Below are 10,977 nucleotides of genomic sequence, written 5' to 3' on the forward strand. Positions count from 1 at the left end.
CTTCCCCTTCCCCTTCCCCTTCCCCTTCCCCTTCTCCTTCTCTCTTCTCTTTTTCCATCTGTTCTTAAAATAGATGAGAGAATTTTGGAGCAAAGTTCCTATCTTTCTGTGCACTCATCCGGATTTGAGTCAAAAGGATCTGCTGGAGGCAAAACAACAAATACCAGTATGTGGGAGAGGACTTAAGAATAAGTAGGTCTGTACCAGTGCGATGTGAAGAAAGTTTCAGGAAAACCAGTACTGTTAACCTGTTTGAGTAGAAGTGCCACAAGTTGGAGCTCTTAAAACCATAGTCACCTCTGTACTCCACATAAATCCTAGACGTTTCTGACTGAAAACACATTTAAACTGTCTCAGAACTGATCTTCTGTTGCCTTGCAGCAGACACATTCTGGTTCAACTTCTTATTAGGTTAGACCTTAAGTACAATTGGACAAGTTAGACCCTCAACAGAGTGTGACTTGAATTTGGCCAGAATGGCCTGCGTATGGCTGGCTTAGACTGATTTATACTGGGTTTGATCTAGTGGAGTTATGCTTATGTGGACTGAGCACAAGACGGATGTAGGCTTGGGATGGCATCTTGTGACAGGCATGGTGTGGGTAGGCTAGACTTGGCTGGGTTAGCTGCTGGAGGCAGTGTTGAATTTGGTGCTGAAAATAGGACTGGTTTTGACTGAATTAAGAATTTTTATGATGGATTGGGGTGAGCTGATGGGAAGAGTTTGTCTGGGTACAGTTCTGATGAAATGAGGAAAGTTGCCTCACTGGGAAGCCATTTACTAGACCAGCCTTCCATGGATAGGAAAAAGATTGTTCAACAAGTGCTGAATCAGGATCTCCCAAAGGCTGACAAAACCCATTAGTTTCTCAGAGTCCAGCTGCTCCAGGCCATTATTACCTCCCTCAGCCTTGCATGCTTATGACCAGTTCACACCAGAACATCTGCATCTCCTTCCCAAGCTGGTCCACCAGGTCAAATCCATTCATCACTCAACATTCTAGCTGTAAAAGGGAAAATTACCCAACCAAGGATGACCACCAGTGTTTGGAGTAAAGACCTGAAAACTCAGCACATGGCTTCTTTTCTAATGGCTAGAGTTCCTCCACAGTGCAAAATTTGGTGTTGTCTGTACAGGTGTGTAAAATGCACTGCCGCAGTGTTACCAATCAAGGGATAAAATAAATATTTAACTTGGAGGCAGGATTGAGCCCCAAACAGAAGAAAATTTAGACTCTTTCCAAATAGTCTCAGCAAATGTCTCAGCATAAAATGTGGTACCTGGATATTCTGACAAATCAGTCTTTGTGGGGTGACAGTGCTATCAAATCCCTCCCCTCCCCACTTGTTCGGGCTCTGCTTTTTAAAAGAACACAGCAAGAAATGTGTAGCAATGGATAGGAGACAGCGTGGTCCCAGGGAGAAGCAGAGCCCCACCGCCTTACAGGGTGAGCAGAGAGTGGAGCAGGAGAGCGGAGGGTAGCACAGCGCTGTACAGCTGCAGGGCTGCTCACAACAGGGCAGAGCTTGTGGAGAATGTGCTCTTTGTTCCCTGCCTTTAAAGGGTAAGAGAAACACTTATGCATGGCAAATTAGCCCAAAAATGTATTTCTCTAAAACACCCGATTGTCTGGCCAGCTCTGCAGCTGCAGGGAAGTTCCAGGGAGAGAAGGGGGAGGCGGCGGGAAGGAGGAGGAGGAGGGAGGCAGGGAAGGAGGACTCTGATAGCTGGGGAGGGGGGAAAGCAAGATGATTGTGCAAACAAGGGAGAAATTCTCATGCTTCAACTGAGGCACAAGCAAGTGAGGGCATCCTGATGGAGGGGCCATGTTGGTGGCCAGGGGACCATCCCCATGGGGCTGGAGAGGAAAGGGGACATGAGACAGCAGCAGCCGGCAGTGTCAGGGCGTCCTGACCTCCAGCAGGTTCAGCTGTGCCATCTGGGCTGGGATGCTCATTGCCAGTGCCATGCTCCTCTCGTCACTATGTTGTGCATCCCGGGGGTGACTGGATGAGTATCCTCTCTCTCTTCTGAGAAAAACACACAGGGTGCAAATCACCATGGAGCTGTGGGGCTTACATTGCTCTCTGAAGTGCTTCTAGGCTGACACTTGGCTGTAAAATGTCTCAAATCTACCCAGACTTGGTCTGAACTTGATATGAATTTTCATCCCAATGCTGGTACTCAATTAGAAATTCACATACCATTGCTGGTGGACAAGTGAATTCCTTGAACTTCCCCTGGTTTGGAGAGCAAAACCAGTGGTGATTTTCCCAACAGCTGCAGAAGCTCTGCCAGTTCTATGAACTCAGAATCAAGAGCACACTGAATTTCTCCAGGCAGCATCTATCAATGACCACATCTTCTAAAGGTTGGAACATGTTCACTTGGGTGCCCAGATTCCCTAGAGAATTTCTGAGCTCTCAAAGGAGCCTGCTGTCTGTTTTCTCTTCGGAGGGCTACAGAAGACTTGTGAATGGGATCAAGTCTTTGAAAAAGTGGGACATGCTCTGTGGGAATAGCACCACAGAGACAAAGAAACTGGACTGAGCTCAGACTGTGACGGTCCTGTCCCTGCCCCAAGGGGTGCAGCTGAAACCAGAGCCAGGCCCACTGCCAGCATAGCTGAGATGTAGATGTCCAAGGAGGGTCTCTGGCCCTTTCTGGGCTGAGGTTTCCTCTTCATGTGTGTGATGAGAATTTATTTGCTCTTCTGTTATCCATATGGAAGGAGAGGTACTCCCTGCTGCAAACTACAGTGCTTTGCAGGTACAGTCTGTATCACAGAATCATTTTGGTTGGAAAAGACCTCTGAGATCACCAAGTCCAACTGCCAGCCCATCCCCACCATGCCCACTGACCATGTCCCTCAGTGCCACATCCACACAGTTCTGGAACACCTCCAGGGACGGTGACTGCACCACCTCCCTGGGCAGCCTGTGCCAGTGCAGCATTGCTCTTTCAGAGAAGAAATTGTTCCTAGTATCCAACATGAACCTCTCCTGGTGCCACTTGAGTCCATCACCTCTCATCCTATCACTTTTACCTTGGAGAAGAGACCACAACCTCCTTTCAGGTCCTTGTAGAGAGCCATGAGGTCCTCCCCTGAGCTCCTCTTCTCCAGACTGCACAACCCCAGTTCCTTCAGCCGCTCCCCATCAGACTTGTGCTCCAGACCCCTCACAGCTCCGCTGCCCTTCTCTGGACACGCTCCAGGGCCTCCATGTCTTTCTTGCAGTGAGAGGCCCAGAACTGAGCACAGTGCTTGAGGTGCGGCCTCACCAGAGCTGAGTACAGAAGGACGGTCACCTCCCTGCTCCTGCTGGCTGCACTATTTCTGATACAAGCCAGGATGCCGTTGGCCTTCTTGGCCACCTGGGCACACTGCTGGCTCATGTTCAGCCTGCTGTTGACCAACACCCCCAGATCCTTTTCCTCCCCTCAGCTTTCCAGCCAACTCTGCCTCAGGCCTGCAGCGATGCATGAGGCTGTTGTGATCATAGTGCAGGACCCAGCACTTGGTCTTGTTGAAGCTCATACAATTGGCCTCAGCCCATCAATCCAGCCTGCCCAGATCCCTCTGTAGGGTCTTCCTACCCTCAGGCAGATGAACACTTCGTCTCAATGTGATGTCACCTGCAAACTTACTGAAGGGGCACTTAATCACCTCATCCATATCATCTTTATAGATATTGATGATCCACCATCCCAGGGGTGTCACCTATGGGAATGCTGATCCAGACGTGCAGGAGCTCTGCTATGAGGGGCCCTCGGCATCTCAGGGAGGTGCAAGGGTTCCAGGTCACAACACTATTTGCCCATGCCCAGGTTTGAGCACCAGCCAAGCATCCTGTGTTGATAAAACCTTGAATCCCTCCAACTCTGTCTGCCATAGCATGATTACCACTAATGAAGACTTCTACTAGGAAAACTGGATGAATACTGGAAGCTCTGGTTCAGAAGCTGAGATGAAAAAATGCAGTCAAAATCACTGTGGTTGAACCAAGAAAGCATTTTTTTTTAAGCAGCATAAGTCAGAGATTGAAATATTCTGCTGGGCTTGAAATAGCATGCTTTATTTTGTGGTTATTATCTTGTATTTGACCTCTTATCTTTCAAACTGGGTCAAGATCAAGCCGGTTTGAAATGATAAGTCAGAGATTCTTTTTCAAAATATCCATTCACAACATTTTGGCATTTAGGAAACAGAATAATTCATAAAGGTTGTCTTGAAATAAAATGTTTTGATGATTTAAAAATCCCTCTCCCACTCTTGCTGTCCAGCCAAAACTGCTGGTTGAATTTGAACTGGGTCTGCATCTTTCATTCCCCTGAAATCCTCATTCTTGGCAAACTGTTTGCCACTAAGCTCTTGTCACTCCCACCCTCAGATGATGCCACGTCCCTGGGAAGCCTTAGGGTCTCCACAAAGTGCTAGACTGTGTCTGGATTCATGGCATCCCCAAGTCCCACTTTGCTGCAAATAATGTGAGGCCTGCCATCAAGCTGTGCCGTTCACTCCCTGCACATCATGAGGCCCAACGCTGACACAGCTGTAGGTTTGTGGCCTTAAGAACTGAAATTTAAACGCATGTATCTTGGATAAGAGGAGGCTCTGGGGCGACCTTATCACTCTCTACAATGACCTGAACGGTGGCTGTAGCAAGGTGGGGTTCAGCTTCTTCTCCCCGGTAACAGTGATAGGATGAGAGGTGATGGACTCAAGTGGCACCAGGAGAGGTTCATGTTGGATACTAGGAACAATTTCTTCTCTGAAAGAGCAATGCTGCACTGGCACAGGCTGCCCAGGGAGGTGGTGCAGTCACTGTCCCTGGAGGTGTTCCAGAACCGTGTGGATGTGGCACTGAGGACATGGTCAGTGGGCATGGTGGGGATGGGCTGGCAGCTGGACTTGGTGATCTTAGAGGTCTTTTCCAACCAAAATGATTCTTTGATTCTATGAGTCATTGGAGCAGAAATGAGTTGAGATATCTCACTCATCTAGTCTCAATGTGTTTGGGATAAAACCAGCCAGGTAGCGATCCGAGGTGAACTAAATTCATCTTTGAGCTCCCCAGGAAAAAATTCACTCGTCTCAATAAATTTCACTCATTTCAGTACAGCTATTTACAGTGGGGTTTTCACTGTGCAATTCTCAGCAATGTTCGCATCAACCCATTTCCACAGGTAGCAACAAGCATAGCGAAGGCGAGCAAAGCCTTGGTGGCTGCAATGGTTTTGCATCTTGTTTAGTCAAGGTGACAAAAGCAGGTTCAATCTTGAGGAACGCGGTGAGCAGCCCTCCTCCTGCTTCCTTCGCCCCCACAACCCCGATGAATAGAGTTGGCAAGGGTGGGCACAGCCTCCCGACGTGAATAAGCAGCATAAAGGCACAGAGTGGCCCCGTCGCGGCTCCATCCCGATCCATCCTCCCCAGCTGCAGCAGCATCCGCTGCAAGCCCAGACCGGCCATTCCTACCCCGTCTTTCTGTGTAGCTCGTCTTTTTCTCCCTCTCTCGTCTCCCCCTGCCTCCCTCTCTCTCTCTCTCTCTTTTTTTTTTTTTTAATTTAATCCCCTTTTTTTCGAACATATCATTACAGGAGCAACAAAAAAGATGGGACAATACAGCCATTGATGAGCTGCTCTCGTCCTCCCGTCCCGGTCCCCCCCACTCCCTCCCTCCCCTCCTCTGGTGCGTGCCAACACTCTTTCCACCCGCCCAGGGCTGGAGCCAGCGCCAAACAACCTCTGCTAATAAACAAGAGGAACCAGATAAACCAGGAACACAATAGAGGGATTTGTTGCACTTTAGTGATGGTGGGAACAATGTCAACTCCGTGGCGCAGCTGCATGGACCCCCTCCCATCCTCTCCCCTCACTGCCTTGTGCCCCCCGCGCACTCGCAGCCCAACACTGTGATTTATGAAAGGCCAGAGGTCACTGCATTAAAGAGCTCCTTTCTTGCATCATTTATTAACCCCTCTATGACAAGGGGTGCTTATTGTGGCTGTGGTGGCACAGGGATGGAGAGGGGGCGGAGGAGTCCATCCCGGAGGCACCACACATCTCTGGTAGGATGCTGAGATGCTGAACTAGTGCTTAAATCCATTTTCACAGCAACCTGAGGCACATGGGAAGGAAGGAAAGCTTTAGTGGGATGCATTTGGGCCATCAGCTGCGTGCCAATAAAAGCAATTTGTGCACTCCAGCACAGCTCTGTTCCCATTTCACATGAGTCACCTTCTACCCAGCCTGTGCTCAATGCTGTGCTGGTGAGCTGAACTCATGGTTGGTCCTGTGGCTATGCATGCACCTAGGACTGGCCTGAAGGATTGCCCAGAAGACCCCATCAGCCATACAGTGGCCCTGCAGGGCCAACCTGGGTGTGTCAGTGGAGCCTTGGGACACCTTGTGCCACCAGGTGTGAACTCATGGCGCAGCCAGGCAGAGAGGTGTCAGGTTGGCCACCTTGAGATTCCCTTCTCAGGCCAGGATAGAGGTGGCCAAAATCTCTCCTTGCCTCATTGAAGCAGGTTGCCACCACAGGCAATGGTGCATTGTCACCACACAGTGCTTTCAAGCCTCTCTTTGTGACTATGAAGCAAAACAATGAAACATGGACATGCTAATTCGCTGGCTTGGTCTTCTGTTGCAGTGACCACGGTCACTTTGGGAGAACTGATGTGGTGGCAAAGCACTGAACTCTGCAGTCCCTTGAGCTACCTATATCCCCAGATGTGCTTATGGGCTCCTTGGAGACCCTCTCCTTGACCAAGGTTGCTTGGAAAGACAAATCCCATCCCTTCTGATGGCTTCATGGCTTGGTGCAGGGGATACAATGGTGCTGGTGGGCTGAGACATCTTGCCCCTCATTAAATGGATGGGGAACAAGGGACAGAAGGTCTGGAAACCAGTCCCCAAATTAGGATCTGGTGGGAGCCCTTTGTGTATGGGCTCACGGGGCAGAGGGGATGCAGAGGTTGGGGTCCCGCCGCTCGAATGCCAGCTGGTAGCTCTGGTTACCAGCCCAAGTGCTCCTGCCCTGGCTTTGGTGTCTCGGCCTGAGGCCGTGCTCCGTCTCTCGCTCTCCCTCACATTCCTCCGGGAGCTGATCAGGGCTTGAATGACACCCCAGATGACTCCTTGCTATTAATTCCTGTGAACAGAATGGGCTCCTTGTTCTCCCAGTCCTACTCTCTGGAGGAATTACAGGGGCCAAGGCAGCGGGCTGAAGCCTTCCTGATTTAACCCTTCCCCCGGCTCCCCAGGAGCTTCCCTGCTGCCACTGTGTTGTTGGAGCTGAAAGTCTCCCCAGAGCCACCTTAGCCTCCACTGAATGAATCCATCAGGGTCACCCAGCACTGTTACAACCAAAGGATCCCTTGAGAGAGCCTTCTTTTCTGGTCATTCTGCCCATGCGTATTTAGGAGTACTCAGATCCTTTCTTCTCCCCCCTGGGCATCCCTCCTTGGTCATGCAGTTAAAAAGCTCCCACCTCCCTCCACTATATCATGCTGGACATGGAAGACTCCACCTACGAAAACATAAAACTTTCTTCCCCATCTCCTCATTCCTTCAGTACTTGCTTTTTTGGGGTTTGCTTTTTCGAATTACACCTGGCCTCTTGGTTAGGAGGTGAGGGGGTTAAAAGCCTGCCACCCATCAAAGCAGGTAGCAGACAGACCTGCCAGGCCTTGCTACTCTTTGATCTTCCCCAACACTGGTAATGCAGGAAATTGTCCCAGTGACAATGGGGAGGACTCACATAGCATTACCATTACCAGTCCTCCCTATGCCCATGAAGAATAGGATCAGATGTTGTGCCAGGAGCTGCCTGGGATCTTTGTGATTCTCTGAGGTGCTTGTCCCCTCTGCTTTCCAAGAGGGTTCCTGTGCCCCCAAGGATGAGATTTAGGAAAAACTTCCCTAGAACTCTCGTCTTGGGGTGATGAGAGTACAGGGTCACACCGCATTGGCATCACCCACCCCTTGTCAATAACCTTGGAGGAAGGCAGCCACCACCATGTCTCTTCTGCTTCTGCATGCAGGACACTGGATCTAAGAGAGGGAGCAAACAGACAACCCTGCCATGCAATGATCAACTCCGTGTTCCTTTGGTTCCCCAGTGGTGTGGGGAACACAGCTAACTGTCCTGCAGCCACACTGATAGGCCTCTGTGTTTGGTGCGGTGCTACCAAACCCAGAGTGGGTTGCAGGCAGCTCTCTGATTTTTCTGCGTGACCCATGCCACCTCCATCCTCTTCGGGTTGCCTCACTGAGACTCCTGATGGCAAGAGCCAAGAGTCACCTGGGAAGGTCTAGGATCAGTACTGAGAGCTTCAGCCAAAACCGATGAGGCGTGACGAAGACCAGAGCCCAGCTGTGGTTCCCATGCCCAGCTCCCTGTTGTGAGGACTCTTATGGCACAAAGCGAATTGAAGGACTTTTTGTTTGTGCTGGTGACAGTGGTTGATCAAATTTGGAGTGGCTTGCATGCTCTTTGTCCCCCGCAACAGGAAATCGCAGCTGCTGCAGCATCATAGAACATGGAATTTGGGGTCTCTGCTTCTCCTGTTTATGGAAAAGCCTTCAAATCTACCCTCACAGTAGTTGCTTGGTGACATTAGGTTGGGGAGGAATTTGAGAGCGATGTGCGAAGAAGTGGTGAAGATGAGGCTGACCTTGGGATCCCCAGCAAACATAAGGTCCTGATCTCATCCAGGTTGCCATAAATCAAGTCCCATGATGTCTCACGAGTGAGGCCAGCCGCAGACCCGTATATTTTCTGAGCATCATCATGAAATGTTGACCTCTGTCTGCTCCTCTCTGCTTTTCCTTTGAGAATCACACTCGGGCAACCTTTGAATTAGAGGAGTAACCAGTTGAAACCTTGCCATTTTTTCCTATTCTCATGCCTTCCTCTCCGGATGGCTCAGATGGTCCCATACTGCCAAAACCTTGCTCTCCCCAGCCTCCACTTTTGCCCCAGAACTGAGCTGTGTGGCTTCCTATCTATTTCATGATCATGGTGATGAGGTGTCAGAGGGCCTCATGACACTTCCACATCAAAGGTGATGTGCAGTGCTCGTTTAAGGAGACTGAACACACTATTTCTGGCTGGGACAGGGAGGTTTCCAGCAGGTGCCAACCATCCCCCACATCCTCAACCTTCCCACCACTGGGTTGTCTGGTCCTTCTCCTTTCTTTCTCCCCCCTGAGTGAGGGGATAGAGTAAACCCATTTGGATCTCCCCATAGCATGGCTTTGAGGGGCTGAGGACCCACATTTCCAACAGGAGGGCTTCCTCCATTCTCCACCCTCCACCCTCCACCCTCTACCCTCCATCCACCATTCATCTTCCACACTCCATTCTCCATTCCCCATCCTCCATCTTTGACTCTCCATCCTCTGTCTCCCACCCTCCATTCTCCATCCTCTACCCTCCATCCTCCTCTTCCTCAGCACCTGCCTCTCCCCTCCATCCACAGTGGGACCAGCAAACCTCACTCTTAGCAACGATGACAGTGAGGATGCTCATCCCACATAGGAGCTGGGGAGGGATGAGGGCTCAGCTTTGGCACCCCCTCTCTACCCCGCACCAGATGCCAACCCACGCCCAGAGAAGGTTGGAAGGACAAGAGCCCTGGACCCCCACCCTCACCCCGAGACCCGCGTACCCCATGCACCCACCTCCATGGGACAGGGTGCTCTCCCTGCTGCTCCCAGCCCGGGTCTCCTCTCCTGTCCTCGGGTCTGAGGCGAGCTGGGCGCTCTGAAAAACCTTTTTATGTGCGCGCGCGCGTGTGCATGAATCACATGATGGCTGTTCACCTGTATCCCGAACAAAGGCAGCGCACTGTTTGAGGCCCAAACAAGCAAGCAGGCAAGGGGAAGGAGGGGGGTGCCAGGAAAACTGAAGGGGCTGTTGAGAGAGCGGGTGCGCGCGGGAGAAAATCCTTATCAAACTCCCAATTCATGGGTCTCCCTTTCCCTCAGCACACTGCTGGTATTGTTTGCCCGTTGTGTGTGTGTTTTTTCTGGTGTCTGCCCTGACCCCCCCATTCCCAGCTCTGACGCTGTTTTGCTCTATGGAAAGGTTTCATGGGGAACCCCTCCCATTTTCCCAGGCAGTCCTGGGACAATACCAGTGCTGTGCCCCTAGGCTGGGCACAGGACAAAAGCAGGCCCTGTCTCGCAGATGGGAAGCTTGCTGGGGTGCAACCATGCTGGGTTTTTGGGGTCCCTCACCCACCAGTGGTTAAGAGCAGACATGGCGCAGGGACACAAAAGCCTCCCAGTGGACATCCTCTGGACTTTCTTCCCCCTCCAAGCTATTATCTGTGTTTCTCTTCACTCCTTTCCTGTAGACAGACTCTCACCTCTTAGTCCTCCCTTCTCACAGGTGCAATCATCCAGCAACATCCCTCCCCAGCAAACTCGGTGGAGATTGTCTTTGATGTTCCACCAACATGGACTTCACACTGAGACCCTGTGATGATGCTCCGTGCACCCAGCCCGGATGCGGGAACACCTACAAGGATAGGACAAATCCTCTTCCCATCTCAATTCTGCCTGTTGCCCTCCTGACTTGCCCTTTGGGTGAAGAAGTGGCACTCTCCAACCTTTGCATATTGAGGACTGAAGCACAAATAAAAGATTTCTTCAAGGTAACACAGGAAATCTGTGGTGTAGGAAGTTCTCCAGCCTTTGAACTGATTCCTTTCTCTGTTAGATCCATCATCTGCAAAAGACTGTCTCTTTTTCTGGGCTACCCAATACTTGGAGCACCTCACCCACACAGTAATATAAGCTTAAACTAAGGGGGTGAAACCTGCTATATATGAGAACTTCTCAGACCCAGTCATAAGGAAGCCTTGAATTGATGAAGCCATGCCAGCTCAGTCATTCCTGAAACAAGATGTCCTCTCCTCTCCTCTCCTCTCCTCTCCTCTCCTCTCCTCTCCTCTCCTCTCCT

The 10,977-nt window shown here is 50.8% G+C and overlaps 1 protein-coding gene across 3 annotated transcripts in view; it reads left to right on the forward strand.

The window, feature by feature from the left end:
• The window catches only part of SOX10 (SRY-box 10), a 34,516-nt gene that overhangs the window by 10,303 nt on the left and 13,236 nt on the right, over window positions 1-10,977 (forward strand). For all 3 annotated transcript variants that reach the window (XM_021385213.1, XM_021385208.1, XM_021385223.1), the window contains one exon: window positions 10,405-10,669. The gene's annotated coding sequence lies outside the window, so the exon portion shown is untranslated. The remainder of the gene's footprint in view (window positions 1-10,404; window positions 10,670-10,977) is intronic.

This window comes from Numida meleagris, chromosome 1 (genome assembly GCF_002078875.1).
Source record: "Numida meleagris isolate 19003 breed g44 Domestic line chromosome 1, NumMel1.0, whole genome shotgun sequence".
Lineage (NCBI taxonomy): Eukaryota > Metazoa > Chordata > Aves > Galliformes > Numididae > Numida > Numida meleagris.